Source organism: Giraffa tippelskirchi, chromosome 9 (assembly GCF_054371585.1).
Source record: "Giraffa tippelskirchi isolate mGirTip1 chromosome 9, T2T-mGirTip1v1.2.pri, whole genome shotgun sequence".
NCBI classification, from domain to species: domain Eukaryota; kingdom Metazoa; phylum Chordata; class Mammalia; order Artiodactyla; family Giraffidae; genus Giraffa; species Giraffa tippelskirchi.
In genome coordinates, this window is record NC_137283.1 from 27,211,562 (window position 1) to 27,230,799 (window position 19,238).

General features: G+C 47.6%; 1 long non-coding RNA gene and 1 pseudogene across 1 annotated transcript in view; both read right to left on the reverse strand.

The window, feature by feature from the left end:
- The window catches only part of LOC145520877 (uncharacterized), a 72,615-nt gene that overhangs the window by 31,453 nt on the left and 21,924 nt on the right, over nucleotides 1–19,238 (reverse strand). Inside the window, exon 3 of the long non-coding RNA XR_014064859.1 lies at nucleotides 15,799–15,929. This is a non-coding gene — a long non-coding RNA (uncharacterized LOC145520877). The remainder of the gene's footprint in view (nucleotides 1–15,798; nucleotides 15,930–19,238) is intronic.
- On the reverse strand, nucleotides 6,716–6,834 carry LOC145522067 (5S ribosomal RNA; annotated as a pseudogene).

Sequence of the window (19,238 nt, forward strand, 5' to 3'; positions counted from 1 at the left end):
GACCACTCAGGGCATGGGCCAAGCCTACACTTGTGCTACAGATGAAATATTTGTGTCCCCGGAAACCTAATCCCTAAGGTGATGTATGAGAAGGTGGACCCTCTGGGAAGTGATCAGCTCATGAGGCTGGAGTCCTCATGAATGGATCAGCACCTTATGAAAAGGCCCTACAGAGACACCCCGTCCACCATGCGATGAGACAGAAGAAGACACCCACTGCAACCCGAAGAGGGCTGCTCCCGAACCTGAGCTTGCTGACACCCAGGTCTCAGAGAGCCGGCGGTCAGAGATGAGAGGAAGACATGTCTTCTGTTTAGAAGCCGCTCCATCTTATCTTATTTTGTTAACAGTAGTCAGAACAGATACAGACATTTGGTTTCTCTTGGAGGAGTCATCACCCGCTACCAAATACTACTACAGCCATTTTTCAGAAAACTCTAAACGGACGCCAGATGTGAGTTACAGAGATACTTTGGGCTCTACTGTAGCTGGCAGGGGACAAAGGTCTGTCTAAGGACATGAAGTGCACTTGACTGGCTTGCCTCTGAGACCTGGGTTCAATCCCTGGGTTGGGAAGATCCCCAGGAGAAGGGAAAGGCTACCCACTCCAGCATTCTGGCCTGGAGGATTCCATGGACTGTATAGTCCATGGGGTCGCAAAGAGATGGACACGACTGAGCAACTTTCACTTTCACAGGACAGAGTTCTCTCTGATCTAAAAAACGCAGACATGAAGCCAGCTCTCAGTAAGAGGCAGCTCACTGTGCAAACTCAGGGAACTCTTCTCTACAAAGTCTGAATGCTTACATCGCAAGATCCTCCCTCACATCACCGCTCCCCCTAGGTGTGGACGCCCACCATTCCACCATCTCTCTGTGGTCCACATGCAGACAATCTTTTATTTACTCGCCAGCTCTACAAAGCCCCCTCCCCCACCACAGCATAAAGACTTGCTTTCCCTTAGGTAACCTGACTGAATACATGAGCTTTTCCACTGGGGATGAGAAGCTAACCCAGGTCCTACCTGGCCCACCCGCCAAGATTCACACGGATCACGGAAGTGGCTGGACGAAGAAGGGCAGACACACGAGGAAGAACAGCAAAGACAGCTTTGCCTTGCTGCCCATCTGCTGGGACCAGGAATACACTGGAGGCAAGACAGAGATGAATCCCCTTCACAGAATACCCCTTCCGCCAGTGGCAAGCTAAAAAAGGAAAAACGTGCAAATAAACAAAAGGCAAAGACTTGCAAATCATATTGGGCAAGAGAAGCACTACCCACTCAAGCAGGGGGAGTGGGGGGTATCTCACAATAGGGTCCCTGAACTTGCAGCACCTGGGATATTAATGGAAATGGAAATTCTTGGGCCCCACCCCAGACCAACTGATTCAGACACTTAGAGGTCACGCAGTCTGTGTTCTTCAAGCCCTTCAAGTGACTTGATGCATGCCAAAGTTTCACAAACAGTGTAAACAAACAGGAATTTTGACTGCTTTGGTTCTGAGGGTTTTTTTTTTTTTTCTTGTTTGTATCTTTTGATCGCTAATTTTTAGACCAGTTCCTGACATAGCAGGGGCCTTAGAGAATATGTGGACTGAACCGTCAGGTAGTTTATTGTACTTGAAGCTGGGTTATCAGAAAAGACCACCCTAAATATCTAACTGAGATCTAAAGTTGGGGAAAGAGACAGCCATGCAGTGTGGGCAAGGATATTCCATGCCAACTCTCACAGAAAGTACAAAAGCCCTGGGGTAGGAAGGAATTTTCTCTAGAACCAGACTGCCGGACAAACCATGCTTTGCAGTTTCAGCGTCCCATCTCTGATTCTAGGATCCAGAGTCTTACCCCTCCTCAAGGAACACAAAGGTAGGTCTCCTTGTTGCTTAATGAGCAGCTGAAAAACCTACCCTCTCTTTAAGCAGGACTGCCTTTCTTATTTGGCTGCACATGCAAAAGCGGGGCCTGCTGTAGCCCAGGCCCTCATTTAAAGAGCCTGGTTGGTTCTCCCCTCAGGATGAACTCTCAGTGACCCTGGACAAAGCGGTTCCCAGCTGTCACCCAATAAGCAAGGTGGAAGACCCTGGGCAGTCTGACTTCCTACACTGTATCCTGCAGTCGTCCTCATTTCAAGACAATAAACAAAGAATGCTCCAGAACAAATTCAAGAAGGCTTCATAAAAAGGAGATGAACAACAGCTGATGAAAGCGAACAATGACAAATACGACTGCAGTGACTCAAGGTGCCTGGAGCCAGAGGAGCGGGTTGGGGTCAGGTCAAAGCTGATCCTCACAGCGCTGTAAAGCCCCAGCTCCGGTCTGCACAACACACAAGGCCAACCAGCCGGAGAGACTCGGAGGAGGCCACTCGCCTCCTCCCCCGAATTCACCTTCATCCAGAAAACAAAAAAGATCCAATCTTGGCTCTAATTACATCCCTTGGGAAAATATCTTTTTAATACTAAAAAATAACTGCAGAATATTAACATAGATACTTTTTACAGCTATAAAAGGGAAAGAATGTGCTGCAGAGGTCTTTAAGATCCCCACAATTTTTTCACTTCTAGCAGACAATCAGAACTTAGATGAGGGGCAAGCAAACTTTTTCAGTAAGTATCTTAGGTTATGTGGGGCCAGAGACAGAATCAAGGATGTGAACATTTCCACAACTTTCAGTGATGAACTTCAAAGTATATGAGTACAGTTTTTAGAAATACAGGACTACCTGAGAAGAATGGGATCAAGATATGTGTGTGGGGGGTGGGGGGTAACATTCTGCTTACCTGGGGATCAAAACTAATGGTTCCTATCATTAAATCAATTACAAATATTCATCAGTAAAAACCATTCTTCAATCATGGGCTGTAAAAGAACAAATGGCAGACTGCATTTAGCTCGTGGGCCCTACTTTGCTGATTTCTAGCTGAGATCCTGTGTTAGGATTCTCCAAAGAAACAGTGTGAGAGTGAGTGTGAGAGAGAGAGACTGTGTGTGTGTGTGTGTGTGTGTGTATGAGAGAGAGAGAGAGAGAGACAGTGTGTGTGTGTGTGTGTGTGTGTGTGATAGAAAGGTATTTTCTATAGGGAATTCACTGTGTGTACACACAGATACATATGTATGGATGTAGACAGAGAGATATTTTCTATAAGGAACTGGCTCACATACTTATGCAGGCAAGCAAGTCCCATGATGTGCATGGCGAGCTAGCAAGCTGGAACCCACAAGAGCCAATGGTGCAGTCCTGGTTGGAAGGCTAGTCGGCTCTAGACCCAGGAATTGCTAATGGGTCAGCTTGAGCCCAAAGGCAAGAAAAGGCTGATGTTCTAGTCCGAAGGCCATCAGGCAGGAAGAAATCTCTCTTGAGGGGAGTAGCAACCTTTTTGTTCTATTCAGGACATTAACTGGGTGGATGAGGCCCATCCACACTGAGAGGAATCTACTTTACTCAGTATCTTGATTTAAATACTCATCTCATCCAAACATACCTCCACAGGAATGCCCAGGAAAATGTGTACCCAACTCACTGGGCACCCCAGAGCCAGGCACGGGGACACACAAAGCTGATCGTAACAGGCCATCCTTATTTCAGAACTCCTCATGAGAGCGTGGTTTCAAAAATCAAGTCTCCTTCTCCCTTCCCCCAGCCCTAGCTGCTGTGAAGCATCCCGGAAAATGCCGTAAGTGCAGTATGACCTGCTCTCCTAAGCCCATGGGAGAGTGCAGCCCTACCTACACCTGGACAGGTAGAGCTCCATCACACAGGTGTCCCACTGGGGCCCGCTGCGTCCCTAGAGATACCACAGATGCCTCATCCAAGCACGTGTGTCTCCTGGATTCCCTGAGGGGCCAGTTCCCGTGCCTCAAGCGCCCCTTGCTTCACACCCTGTTTGGAAAACAACATGTTGGGCACAGAGTCAACATGGAAATGTCTTTCAGCTTTATTTCCGACTTGTGCCCACAACAAGCTATTCTGCACGTCCTGCCCTAACTGCTCTGAGAATCATCCTCAACCACCCATCAGCTCCCAGCACCTATTACGGCTTGACTCGGATGTGTACGAGCCTCTGCCCTTGGGTTTTTCTGTCTGGCCTCTGTCTACCTTCCTGATAATGGATTCCTCTTGAGTAAACGAGTCCTGTGGGGCTGGAGCAGGAAAACAAGAGGGAAATGACTGCAAATACGGTCAGAGAGGTGAGGGGAGGCACCTGGGAGCAGCCTTCTAGGGGTCTCTAGGGAAGTGGGGTGTTTTTCATAAGGATTTGATGAGATGATTTAATAAGCAAACCTGACTGATGCTCTCTGTAGGCATGAAATGAATGCTAGGCCCCAATATTTGAGGCTTCCTGTGCCGTGTGTACCAAGGTCTTCCACAGGTCACAGCAAGGCCAGCTCAGAAAAGCCCTTCCTCCAGCTTCCATCTGAAGTTGGGGATGTCACACCATCATCCCTATCTTGGTGTTCCCTAACATAATTCAAAGTTATTGGTGAACTATGTCCTACCCTCCATATTCACATGTGGAGGTCCTAACCCCCAGCACCAGAGGAGTGCTTATTTGGAGAAAGGACCTTTAAAGAGGCCGTCGATTTAAACTGACATCCTCAGGGTGGGCTCTGATCCAATATGGTTGATATCCTTACAAAAACGGGCATCTGGAGACAGACACAGGGAGAAGGTCATGTTAGGGAGAAGGTAGAGATGGAGCTGATGCCTCTACAAGCCCAGGGATGCCAAAGGTCACCCACAAACCCCCAGAAGCCAGGAGAGAGACTAGGAATTGATTCTCACTCACAGCCCCTGGAAGGAACAAACCGGCTAACATCCTGACCTTTGAACTTCTAGCCCAGCCTAGAGCCGTGAGAGAATGCGTTTCCAAGCTTCCCGCCTCCCAGCTTGTGGTATTTCGGGATGTCAGCCCCAGCAGACAAGCACGCTCCAGCACAGAGCTCGGGGAACAGAGGTGTAAAGAGAACACCCCTTTACAGTGAGGTTTCCTACCACTCTTCTTGCTTCCCCTCAAATACGAACGTTGCCTGTTTTTTTGTTTTGTTTTGGCCGCACCACGCAGCATGTGGGATCTTAGTTCCCAGACCAGGAATTGAACTCGCGCCCCCTGCGATGGAAGGGCAGAGTCTTAACCACTGGACCACCAGGGAAGTTCAGATCATTGCCTCATTTCTGAGTATCTATTTAAAAATGAAGTAAAATCACAGCCAGTCTCCAGAGAGCTGGGTACAGGCATCACTGCAGGGTCAGTAAGCGGGAGGAAGAGGGGGGTGCAAACTGGCAACTTGTCAGGTCTCTAGACAAAAGATGGGTGGCCCAGATTCCAATGTTAGAACAGCAAGAAGATGGAGGAGAATCCAGTCTCTCCCCCTGGATTTCAGGGCCCAGAACAATGACTGGACCTCAGGCTGGATGGGAGAGGCTGGAGCATGAAGAGGGGTATCCTTCCCTCACCTCTGCCCAGAAGCCTGGCCCCAGAAGCAAGGGACAGAAGACATCTCACGGAGCCCCCAGAAAGTGCATGCATCCCGGTAGGAAAGGAGGGAGAGGGAGGGGTCTAGGCCAAGACAACTCACACAGTCACCTACTGGCGAGGCAGCCGGTGGTCAAATCTAGGACACTTTTATAAGGATTCTTCTCAACAGAAGTCAGAGTTCGAGTCTAACTCTGCTCAAAGGGTCAACAGCACAGTCTCGAATATTTTCAAAATATTAGTCTACCAAGATGCTGCTGCTGCTGCTGCTGCTAAGTCACCTCAGTTGTGTCCAACTCTGTGGGACCCCACAGACGGCAGCCCACCAGGCTCCCCCGTCCCTGGGATTCTCCAGGCAAGAACACTGGAGTGGGTTGCCATTTCCTGCTCCAGTGCATGAAAGTGAAAAGTGAAAGTGAAATTGCTCAGTCGAGTTCGACTCTTCGCGCCCCCATGGACTGCAGCCCACCAGGCTCCTCCGTCCATGGGATTTCCCAGGCAAGACTACTGGAGTGGGGTGCCATTGCCTTCTCCGAAGAAGTATTATTCATGAAAATGTTCTATATTCTGAAAGGAATATAAATATACTGGATTAAAACAAGTGAAACATTATTGCTTGACTGTAGGACTCCACAGTGACTTTGATATGACACAGAACTTTACAAGCCTCCCCAAAAAAGAAAGAAATACAATCACTTAAGTGTGGAATCTGAAACATGCCACAAAAGAACAAATCTATGAAACAGAAACAGATTCACAGACGCAGAGAACAGACCTGTGGTTGCCAAGAGAGGAGGGAAGGGAGAAGGATGGCTTGGGTGTTTGGGATTAGAGCATGCAACCTATTATACAGAGAATGGATAAACAATAAGGTCCTACTGTACACACAGCACATGAAACTATATTCAATATCATAATGGAAAGGAATATGAAAAAAGAATTATATATAACAGTTTTGCTATATGGCAAAAACTACCACAACAATGTAAATTAATTATATTGTTGTTTAGTTGCTAAGTTAAACGAAAGTGAAAGTGAAGTCGCTCAGTCATGTCCAACTCTTTGCTACCCCATGGACTGTAGCCCACCAGGCTCCTCTGTCCATGGGATTCTCCAGGCAAGAATACTGGAGTGGGTTGCCATTTCCTTCTCTAGAGGATCTTCCCGACCCAGGGATCGAACCCAAGTCTCCCACATTGCAGGCAGACACTTTAACCTCTGAGCCACCAGGGAAACATTAAGCCTACAGCATCCGGTATTCCCAGGCGGTCTCCCATCCAAGTAGTAACCAGGCCCGACCCTGCTTAGCTTCCGAGATCAGATGAGATCGAGCGCGTTCAGGGTGGTATGGCCTCTTTTACGACTCCATGGACTGTAGCCCACCAGGGCACCTCTGTCCATAAGATTTCCCAGGCAAGAATACTGGAGTGGGTTGCCAATTTCTTCTCCAAGGAATCTTCCCAACCCAGGGATCAAACCCGCATCTCCTGCAATGGCAACGAGATTCTTTATAGCTGAGCCATAAGGAAAGCCCCAAATCAACTATAAATAAAATACTTTCTTAAAAAAGAGAAATACCAACGACTCCAATTTTATTTCATTGCCAACTTTTCATCTTGTAGTTCTTTTCACAACACCCAACCACATCTCTGAGAACAACTTACTAAAGGAAGTAATTGCATAATGCTTGTAATGAGCTTTGAAGGATGAATACTTTTAGAGAGAAAGCAGTAAGTCAGCTGACAAGCCAGCCAGCCAGCCAGACGTCCATGGCTCCCCTGCAGAGAAAGAAAAAGTTAGTCCCTGCCATTTTCTCCTCACAGGTCTCCACCTAGGGCAGAAAGAACTGGAGTCCTTAAGAAACATCCTCCAGTTCTCCCACCTCTAGTAATCAAACTACCATTTAAAGATTGGTTAGGCAGCAAAAGCAAGAAATTATTCCAAGCAGAAAAACTGAAAAAGCTTAAAATGTGATTAGCTTTCCTGATAAGAGCAATGCATGGAAGTGAACATAAATTGTTGATACCAGCCTTCTACAGGCCTATCTTTGGTGCAACAGGATCAGAAGGCAAACAGAAACTGAATTCTTAGCTATTAGCCCATTAAAGATGCCTTCCAGCCTAGGGCGCACAGATAACGGCCCTCAACGAGATAGTCCAACAGTTTTTATTGGGTCCTCAGTCCATGTGGTCATAGAATTATGGACTTGGAAGCTTTCTCAGTCTAACCTTCTCACTTTAAAGAAAGTTAGCCCAGTGGGGCTGAGTGGTACTGAAGGTCACCTAGCGGGTTCATGGAAAACCAAGAATAGAAAAACCCCAGCTTCCCTGTTTACACTCCGCACTCTCATCACTATATGATTGTCCTGTTACTGTATTACTGTATCCCCAAGGGCTACAGGAGTCAAGTAAAATCAAGGACAGCCTGTCAGGTGTCTGGGAGCAGGCAGATGCTAAAAGAGCAGCTGGGACAAGTTCTTAGTATTTAGGAAATAGCAACCCACTCCACTATTCTTTTCTGGGAAATCTCATGGACAGAGGAGCCTGGCAGGCTACAGTCCATAGGGTGGCAAAGAGTCAGACATAACTGAGCGCACACATATACATACACATACCATATGCCAGGTGCTGAGCTAAGCTCTTAAACTTCAGCTGGCTTGTATAAAACCCCCTTGAAGGGTGTGCCTTTGCATCAGTGAGGATGTCAGCTTTCTGCAGGTCTCAGGAACCTGCTCAAAGTCACCCACAGCAAGCAGCAGGGCTGCCGGGTGCCCTCGGGGCTCACCACAAGGCCAGTGCTCTTGACTGCTACCTACAGGACCCTCTGAGCAGTCCTGAAATCAAGAGCATCACTTTAAAGAAACAAGACTGCAAAACAACTACACTCCAAAAAAAAACTAATTTTAAAAAGATAAAATTACCTTCCCCAGTAAGGGAAAAAATAAAGAAAAAGAAAATAAAGAATATATTTTTCCAGATTTCCTGTAGCATAAGGATCCTCATGCAACCAAAGGCATGAGGAAGAGTGACCCCATGAGGTCAGTTTGCCTCTGTCCTTATGCCTCTGCAGTAACCACCTCAACCCTCTGCAGTCTTTTCTTTTTCTCTTGCCAGAGTGGGAGCAAGCCTACAGAGTTTCTTCCATAAGAAAATACCTGAAGAACCATTTCTATATTCGCCTGGATGCTGACGCACAATTACATGCTTACTTACAAAAGTACAGTAATTTCTGCAATGTTTTCCCCATAAAAAGACACCATGGCCATTTGCCTGTGTAAATGAATATAAGTCTGCATCCTAACTTTCACAAGAGCAAGGTGGACCGTCACAGGGGTGCACACGCTGTGAGGTGAGACTTCTACAATGGTGCCAACGTCTGACTATCCTAACCAGCTCTGCAGTAAACTTGCTGGTAGAATCATCTCTGTTCCACGTTTTCATTACTGAGGCATCCCACAAGTGGAACTGCAGTATCCTTTTTCATTTTGAGAGATATCACTTCCAGGAAGGTTGTGCCAAGGCTCTACCGACCAGCTGTGTGGAATGTGTCAGCAGATCCCCTCACTAAACAACCAGAGAAATACCATCCATACAGATGACTGTCTGTTCACAGGGGAAACACCCAAGCCAACCCAACCCAAGTCAGATATCCCCCAGCCACCAGCCTTTCTCAGCGGGGCCATGACTATAGTCCTTTTAACTGGTCTTCCAAATTCAGTCTGGCCCACCCCACCCATCCTTTTTCCACAAGGCAGTCAAAAATATCTCTTTCAAATACAAATCTGACTGCGGTCCCCTGAACCTAAATGTCCCACTTCGCACTGCTCTTATGAACACTCTCCAGATCCTGCAGATGACTGCTCCAGCCCTACTGATGCTCTGCCACACCTTTCATTTCTTCCAGAACATTCTTTCCCACTCAGGACCTTGGCAAACCCTGCTTTCGTTTTCTAGAATCTCTTCCTTGCCTCTCCCCCTGGTCCCTCCTCCTCTCCTTTCAGGAACCTTCTCAGAGAAACTTTGCCATTCACACACATCTTGCAGACTAAGGAATGTCCCCCACTGTTAACATGTAAGACACTTAAAATTTTACTTTTTAAAACGTTAGTTTAATGTCTGTCACCTCTGATTGACTCTAAGCTCCATGAGGACACGCTGAGACCCAGCACAGTGCCTCTGACGCAGGAGATGCTTGATGAACAGCAGAAAAAAGAGAGGGAGGGCGGAAAAAAGGGAGAGAGGAGAAAGAAGCAGGAAAAGAAAGGGAGGGGGGAGGAGGGCTTTAGATTTTCCACTGAGATTTTCCAAAGAGTGGGAAAAGGGCAGGAAGAACTTACAGCCATGAGTGCAGAACTAGAGATGGGAGTTCTTTTTTTTTTCTCACACTTCCTTTAGATTCAGCCACTGGATGAATGCTGATCAGTACCCATCATGTCCTAGGCACTGCTACAGATGGCAGAGAAGGTGCTTAGCCTTCTGGAGGTCCTGTCTCAGGACGGGAGCGGAGAGAGAGAGGAAACAGTGAACAAACACCTGAAAAGGACAGCCAGGGTGAAGAAGCCTGTCACACAAGTAGGTCATGAAGAACAAGTGTGGGCACTGCGACAGGGGGTTGGGGAAGGCCTCTCTGAGGAGGTGCCGTGTGAGGAAATGGCAACAGGAACGGGGGCCGGGAGAAGCACACGTGGCTTTCAACAATAAGATGGAGTCAGCTTCACTCTGAAGCTGACGTACGTACTTCCAACTGGCAGAAAGAGACCGACATCCTTGGTACGTGGGTTAGACTCCAAGGGCTGTTACAACCCCGCACCTCAGACCGAGTCGGCTGACACCACAGTCCCTTATGGTCTGACAGCGCTGGAGGCCCGAAGTGTGAAATCAAGGTGACGGCAGACCGCACGCCCTATGAAGGCTCCAGGGAAGACGGTGCTCCACGTTTCTCTCCCAGCTTCTAGGGGCCTCGGGTGCTCCTTGGCTTCCGGACACCACACCCCAATCCTGACTCCAGTGTCACCTGACCGTCTTCACAGGGCCCTCCCCTCCCTCTGTGCTTGTCTGTCTCTGGGTCCAAATGTCCCCATTGATGAGGACCCTGGTCATATAGGGTTAGGGCCCACCCCCCAGACCGCAGTTTACCTGGACCACCTCTGCCAAGACGCTCTCTTCATACGACTGAATAAGCCCAAATTCTTAAGGGAGGAAATGAAATCTATCAGCTAGGAGATTAAATTTAAAATGTTTAAAAGGGTTTAATGGAATCTGCTGCTGCTGCTGCTAAGTCGCTTCAGTCGTGTCCGACTCTGTGCGACCCCATAGACGGCAGCCCACCAGGCTCTGCCGTCCCTGGGATTCTCCAGGCAAGAACACTGGAGTGGGGTGCCATTTCCTTCTCCAATGTGTGAAAGTGAAAAGTGAAAGTGAAGTCGCTCAGTCCTGTCCGACTCTTCGCGACCCCATGGACTGCAGCCTACCAGGCTCCTCCGTCCATGGGATTTTCCAGGCAAGAGTACTGGAGTGGGTTGCCATTGCCTTCTAATAGTATATTATCTCAAATAATAAAATCTCCTTTAATGTGACTGCTAATATGTGAGGTTTTTGTGAGGTTTATAAATAAGGAGATTAAGAAGCTGGAATTATAATTTAAAGAAAAAGTAAAGTGTGACTTGAATAAACTGATTCTTTTAAGAAGTACTGAATGATTTTTATACCATCCAGGATGCCACAGAACTCATATTAACACAAAGAAACACTGCTCTCCCCCGCCCCCCACATGAACTGTGAACTTCCAGATGTTCAAGCAGGATTTAGAAAAAGCAGAGGAACCAGAGATCAAATTGCCAACACCCGTTGGAGCATCGAAAAAGTGAGAGAGTTCCAGAAAAACATCTACTCCTGCCCTTGTTGCTGAGTTCTCTATAAAGCTACAAAATCTTACCAGCAGAGTGTAAGAAACTCCCTCTTCATACCCTCAGTGGCAAAATGTAATTTCAAAATATTAATGATCTAGTTACCTTAATTTCCATTTCTTTGACTACTAGTAAAGGAAATTTTTCTAAAAAAAATGAGCTACAAAATCTGTAATCACAACCCCTGAAGCTCCAATACTTTCGCCACCTGATGTGAAGAGCCGACTCACTGGAAAAGACACTGATGCTGGGAAAGATTGAAGGTGGGAGGAGGAGATGACAGAGGATGAGATGGTTGGATGGCATCACCAACTCGATGGACATGAGTTTGAGTAAACTCCAGGAGATAGCGAGGGACAGGCTTGCCTGGGGAGCGGCAGTCCACAAGATCGCAAAGAGGTGAACACGACTGAGCAAACTGAACAACATCAAAGCACACGAAGGCCTCCCATCAGCATCGCCTCATCCGGGTTGACAGGGTATCCCCCATCTCCCACCCACAGGGCCCGGGCTCGGAAGGCCCTGGCTGCTGGCAGCTAAGGCAGCAAGAGAGGTCATGTCTTCCTCGGCCCTGGGGGGTGAGTGGCCGTGCTGGCAGCATCCCGGGTCCAAGTGATGCGGAAGTGCTGCTGGTCCTGCTGATGGGCCAAAGCAGCAGAAACCCGGCGCCCTAACTCCTTTGCCCTCGAGAAAGGTCAGCTCACAGCCTGCATTTTATGTTCACCCCCTGCAACATCTGAGCAACTGTCAGAGGAGAGTTAAACGGGGGTTGACGGGTCTCTGCTGATGGCCGGGTCGCGTTAACAGCGTGTCTCTGCACACAGAGGCCCCATCTTTATGGCTCTGCCAGGGCAAGGATAAACCCCAGGCTCGTAATATCTCCCCCCGCAAGGCTGTGATAATCCTCGCCGTTGTCTTGAGCTGAGCGAGTTAACAGTGAAAATGGATGAAAAGTGTATGTTTATGTCCTTTCTATTAAATTCACAGCTATAAACACAGAGGGCACTGATGGTGGCGCTGACGAATGCCTCCTTTTTGAAGAGCAGCAAGAAGGTTAAAACAACAAGGAGAAAGGCAGCAATTCCAGGTCCTGGGATTTGTCACGCAGCTTTCTCTCCGCTTTGGCCTTTCCCTCCCCCTGCATCTAGCTTAATGTCAAAAATATACTTTGTGGGCAGAAAGAGACGCAGTGAAATCAGAACAGTTTTCTTTCTGGGTTGGAAGTTTAGTCTTAAGGTGACCTCAGAAGACTTCTGACAGCCTCCCTCGATCATCACGTGTCACACACATGTCATCAGTGAACTGTCTGTGTCGTCCTGCCCAGGGAGACATTCCTGTGTGCCCCTAAGAGCTCTGAGGCCAGTGTCTGACTCAGAATTTCTCTGGTATTCTCAGAGAAAGAAAACAACCACAGTTGGGACTAGGGAGAGACACTTGCCCTTGGGTGTAACATTTAAATGGGTGCCAAACCCTTCGATACTAAGGAGAGATAATATTTTAATGCAAGCCCTTTAAAAAAAAAATCAAAGCATCAACCTATGGCTCTTGTATTTGATCACCTATTTTCGTAAATAAAGTTTTATTGGAAATCCAGGGCCGGGATTAGAGTAAGGCAAGTGAGATGGTGTTTGGTGGTGGTGGTGGCGGTTTAGTTGCTAACTTGTGTCTGACTCTTGTGACCCCATGGACTATAGCCCATCAGGCTCCTCTGTCCATGGGATTCTCCAGGCAAGAATACTGGAGTGGGTTGCCATCCCCTTCTCCAGGAGATCTTCCTAATCCTGGAATCGAACCCAGGTCTCCTGCACTGCAGGCAGATTCTGCAGAGTTACGACGGAGTGTGAGATAGTGAGATAAGTAGTAAGGCAAGTGAGATAGTGTAGGAGAATCACAGGGTCACATCTTCTGGGTTTTTTACAATTTTGGTATTTTGTTTTCATCGATTTTGGTGTTCTACAAACATTATACAAAGGTACTATTTACATGTTTAGTACTAAAGTGAGTTTCCTGGCACCATTTGAAATTTATACTCTATACCCCTCACCCAAGTCCCTGCCCCAACCAACTTTTCTGAAGTTCTCCCGGAGTTCTGATGGAGCCCACTTCCCAACTTTTCCGAAGTTCTGTTCTGTTATAACTGACATTGCCAAGGTGCTCCTATTTACAAGCACTGTTCCAAAGACGTTTCAAATGCACGCGTTCACTCACTGAATTCCCCACTGAGTGTGTAAACCGAGACGCTGAGAAGTCAAGTGACTTGCCCCTGGTCACACAGCCCGTAGAGGACCTGGGATCTGAACTCAGAGATTCCGGCTCCGCAACTGGCCTCAGCCCCTGGTTCCCTCTCTGCTTGTTTGGTTTTTCTCTTCCACTGTTCTCTTCCATTTCTAAACATATTCCATCCACTTTCTCAGCACACAGTGATTTCTTCATCCAATTTACCCAGGCTTTATGCTGATAAGTTATTTCTACTGTCAGACACAGATGGCTCTACAGGAGACCAGCCAGCTAAGTGCACTGCCTAAGAATGCAATACAACTTGTTTTTCTAACCAGCTAGATTGGTTTATGTGGTGAGATAAATATTGTGCTAAGAGCAACTGCAGCACATCACGAGGAGAAAGATGTGGTCCCCATTCAGGCAGGCCGGGAGGGCTCCCAGCACCCCTCCTAGGATGCTCAGGATGCAGTGGCTCATGTCAGCGGTTCTTTTGTGCACACCCTGGGATTCGTGTCCAGCCTGCAGGCACTGAAGTGTGGGAACTGGCTGCCCAGGGTTGCCCAGGTTACATATGCTCTCTCCTTGAGTGGCTTCCACAGACATTATCTCTTCTCCCAATCCCTGTTCCTTTCGGGGAGAAGGAATGTTGTTGGCGATGGTCTTGGCACAATAATTACTAGTGGCACCTTAGGAACGATTATTTAAAACCATCGTTATCATCCTCACCACTAACCCTGAAGGACCCGGAGTAGCTGGCAAAGCGGGTTCTCCCCGTGCCCGGGGCTCTGCTACATCACTGAAAAAGCTCCCAGGACTGCATGCCTCACAGCGCAGCCGATGACGCTCTGACCAGGGTCTCTGGTGATGTACAAATCAAGAGGTGCCTTTCTCAGATTAAAAACCACAAAGTACCCACTTTCAGGAAGTCCCCGTTCGTCCTGACAGTGACTCCGCAGGACAGGGCGACACTGCTTAGTGAGGCACAAGGACTTCAACTCCACCAACAACCAGCTCGGGTCTCTGGGCAGCTCACCCCACGCCTTGGAGGGTTGTTGGGGGACAGGGATGACACTGAGGGCATCTGACTCCCTATTCCATGCCACCACCCACACCTGTGAATGTGGCTGCAGGACACATCATGAAGGGGCTCATTGATGCCGTGTGAAATTCACGCTCACAACTCGCAGATGCTCACAACTCTCAGGCACCCACTGAGAATTTCCAGGCCAAGTGCCCCTCTCTGGTTAAGTTCACTTACCCAGTTTCTCAATGACTCTTTCACACCTTCGGTGTCCTCCACCCCACTTAGGTCTTTCCCCTGCTATCTCCCAGCCAGGGCCCTGGCTGACTCTCCAGGAAGAAAATAGAAGCAGTAAGACAAGAACTCCACTGTGATGTCCACCACCTGACCTGCAGGCAGACACCCGTCTCTGCTTAACACGGTCAGTTCTCATCAAGAAAATGTGATTCAAAACTGTAAAGCAACTATCCTTCAATTAAAAATAAATAAATTCACAAAAAAGAAAAGAGACTGTGATTATTCTGTAAAATTCACTGTCCTCTGGATGTTTTCCCCTTCCTGAGAGCTTAGATCCACTCTTTCCTGTGACATCATTACTTTGCTGCTAACTGGATCATTGGAAAAAGAGAAAAAGGGAGCACCTCCCATCTTTAAAAAAAAAAAAAAATTCCTCCTACTTAATCCCAGACCCCCCTGCAGACATCACAGCATCTCCCGGATCCCCTCCACATCAGTGATCTAATTCCGTGTCCTCCTGCTGTTTGCACTTCCTCAAAGCCTGTTTCCTTCCTCACTGACTCCAGCTGGACGCCTGTCACCGCAAGTGTAAACTAGTCCTCAGCGGCCCAGGGGACCCCTGTGCTGACTAGGGCTGAGAGCCCATTTCGGACCTCATCTCCCCCGATTTCAGAGCACCCTTCCATCTATCAACTCACACGCTCCTTTACACTCTGGCTCGACATCCAGCCACCGCGACCCTCTGTCCGTCCCACCCAACAGCTGGTGCTCAGCGTCCTCATGTCAGCCCGTGCCCCGGGCTCCCCACGGTGGACAGCAGGAAACCTTCCGGGTTGTACCGTGAGCCCCCTGTAGTTCATTTCATCCAGCTCCACGACTGTATCATTCATACGCAGTGGCTCCCCACCTGGTACCTGAACCCCGTCCTCCCGACACTGACCTTACGTCCCTGGTTGTGCGCAGGAGACTCCAGATTGCAGTGCAAGGCTTCCTGTCCCAATCTCCACGGCGCTCACCTGCACGTATTCACTCAGGAAAAATTCATCCTTGATGACGGTTGTGTTTTTCTGGCTGAAATACAAAGCATTGTCCTTTTAAATTAACATTCTGGAGCCATATTCTCACAGTTGCTCTTTTCTATAAACTTGCTCCCTAGGCTCCCCCGAAGACACCCCAAACCTCGACACTCTTCTTGGTGATTCTCTTCCCATATCCAGATCACCCGCACCTCCTGCCTTCTCTGCTGCTAGAACAAAGAAGGCCTTCTTGGCCTTCTCCCCTCACCACCATCAGCACCTCTCCCTGAGTTCCTGTAAGTTTCTGATGGGCTCCGTGGATCCCAACCAGCCTCCTTTCTTTCATTTCACCCCAAGGGGAGCATCCAAGTGAGCTGGCCAAAGCTGCACTCCAACCCTGCTGCTTTGCCTGCCCTCACCCGACAGAAATGAAAACTCTCCAAAGGCTTCCCACAGTACGTGGGGTAAAACTGATGCCTCACCCAGCCTAGAGTATCCCACAGCCTCAGTCCCCGGAGCCTCCAATCTCTTCTAAATCCTCCTCATCACTCACAGAGCATCAACCATCGATCCTTTTACAGGCTTCTTGGTGATATCAGTTTCCGCTCCAGCTGCTCTCGAAGTGTCTGCAGACTCTCCCCAGGCCTTGGCAGAGCGGCTCCCCCTCATCACTCAGAAGTCAGTTTAAATATTCTATCTCCAGGGACACCTGCCCTGACGCCCCCAATCTAAACTCGTCCCCTCATAACTTTCCCGCACTCACCCCTTTTACTCTCCACACAGTACTTGAGACTAGCTGACAATACTGACCTTGCTTATTGTTTTATTGCCTGTCTCTCACCGCCATCAAGAATATAAGTTCCCCCAAACAGAGATGTCTGTTGGCCTCTGCAACCCACCCACCTCAATTTAAAACACTGCCTGGCCATATGGTCAGTTCAGTTCAGTTCAGTTCAGTCGCTCAGTCGTGTCCGACTCTTTGCGATCGCATGAATCGCAGCACGCCAGGCCTCCCTGTCCATCATCAACTCTCGGAGTTTACCCAAACCCATGTCCACCAAGTCAGTGATGCCATCCAACCATCTCATCCTCTGTCGTCCCCTTCTCCTCCCGCCCCTAATCCCTCCCAGCATTAGGGTCATTTCTAATGAGTCAACACTTCGCATGAGGTGGCCAAAGTATTGGAGTTTCAGCTTCAACATCAGTCCTTCCAATGAACACCCAGGACTGATCTCCTTTAGGATGGCCTGGTTGGATCTCCTTGCAGTCCAAGGGACTCTCAAGAGCCTTCTCCAACACCACAGTTCAAAAGCATCAATTCTGCGGCGCTCAGCTTTCTTCATCGTCCAACTCTCACATCCATACATGACCACTGGAAAAACCATAGCCTTGACTAGACGGACCTTTGTTGGCAAAGTAATGTCTCTGCTTTTAAATATGCTATCCAGGTTGGTCATAACCTTCCTTCCAAAGAGTAAGCATCTTTTAGTTTCATGGCTGCAATCACCATCTGCAGTGATTTTGGAGCCCAAAAAAATAAAGTCTGACACTGTTTCCACTGATTCCCAATCTATTTACCATGAAGTGATGGAACCAGATGCCATCATCTTAGTTTTCTGAACGTTGAGCTTTAAGCCAACTTTTTCACTCTCCTCTTTCACCTTCATCAAGAGGCTCTTTAGTTCTTCTTCACTTTCTGCCATAAGGGTGGTATCATCTGCATATATGAGGTTATTGATATTTCTCCCGGAAATCTTGATTTCAACTTGTGTTTCTTCCAGCCCAGCGTTTCTCATGATGTACTCTGCATAGAAGTTAAATAAGCAGGGTGACAATATACAGCCTTGACGTACTCCTTTTCTTATTTGGAACCAGTCTGTTGTTCCATGCCCAGTTCTAACTGTTGCTTCCTGACCTGCATACAGGTTTCTCAAGAGACAGGTCAGATGGTCTGGTATTCCCATCTCTCAGAATTTTCCACAGTTTATTGTGATCCACACAGTCAAAGGCTTTGGCGTAGTCAATAAAGCAGAAATAGATGTTTTTCTGGAACTCTCTTGCTTTTTCGATGATCCAGCGGATGTTGGCAATTTGATCTCTGGTTCCTCTGCCTTTTCTAAAACCAGCTTGAACATCTGGAAGTTCATGGTTCATGCATTGCTGAAGCCTGGCTTGGAGAATTTTGAGCATTACTTTACTAGCATGTGAGATGAGTGCAATTGTGCGGTAGTTTGAGCATTCTTTGGCATTGCCTTTCTTTGAGATTGGAATGAAGACTGACCTTTTCCAGTCCTATGACCACTGCTGAGCTTTCCAGATTTGCTGGCATATCGAGTGCAGCACTTTCACAGCATCACCTTTGAGGATTTGAAATAGCTCAACTGGAATTCCATCACCTACACTAGCTTTGTTCGTAGTGATGCTTTCTAAGGCCCACTTGACTTCGTATTCCAGGCTGTCTGGCTCTAGGTGAGTGATCACACCATCATGATTATCTGGGTCGTGAAGATCTTTTTTGTACAGTTCTTCTGTGTATTCTTGCCACCTCTTCTTAATATCTTCTGCTTCTGTTAGGTCCATACCATTTCTGTCCTTTATCAAGCCCATCTTTGCCCGAAATGTTCCCTTGGTATCTCTAATTTTCTTGAAGAGATCTCTAGTCTTTCCCAATCGGTTGTTTTCCTCTATTTCTTTGCATTGATTGCTGAGGAAGGCTTTCTTATGTCTCCTTGCTATTCTTTGGAACTCTGCATTCAGATGGGAATATCTTTCCTTTTCTCCTTTGCTTTTCGCTTCTCTTGTTTTCCCAGCTATTTGTAAGGCGTCCTCAGACAGCCATTTTGCTTTTTTGCATTTCTTTTCCACGGGGATGGTCTTGATCCCCATCTCCTGTACAATGTCACGAACCTCTGTCCATGGTTCATCAGGCACTCTGTCTATCAGATCTAGTCCCTTAAATCTATTTGTCACTTCCACTGTATAATCATAAGGTATTTGATTTAGGTCATACCTGAATGGTCTAGTGGTTTTCCCTACTTTCTTCAATTTAAGTCTGAATTTGGCAATAAGGAGTTCATGATCTGAGCCACAATCTGCTCCTGGTCTTGTTTTTGCTGACTGTATAGAGCTCCTCCATCTTTGGCTGCAAAGAATATAATCAATCCGATTTTGATGTTGACCATCTGGTGATGTCCATGTGTAGAGTCTTCTCTTGTGTGGTTGGAAGAGGACCGTATGATAGGTGTTCAATAAATATATGTTGAAAGAAACAAATCTGTATAGCACATAATTCATAGAAACTAGCCCAGAATACACACACACACACACACATATAAAACATGTAACTCTGTGTATGTGTTTATGA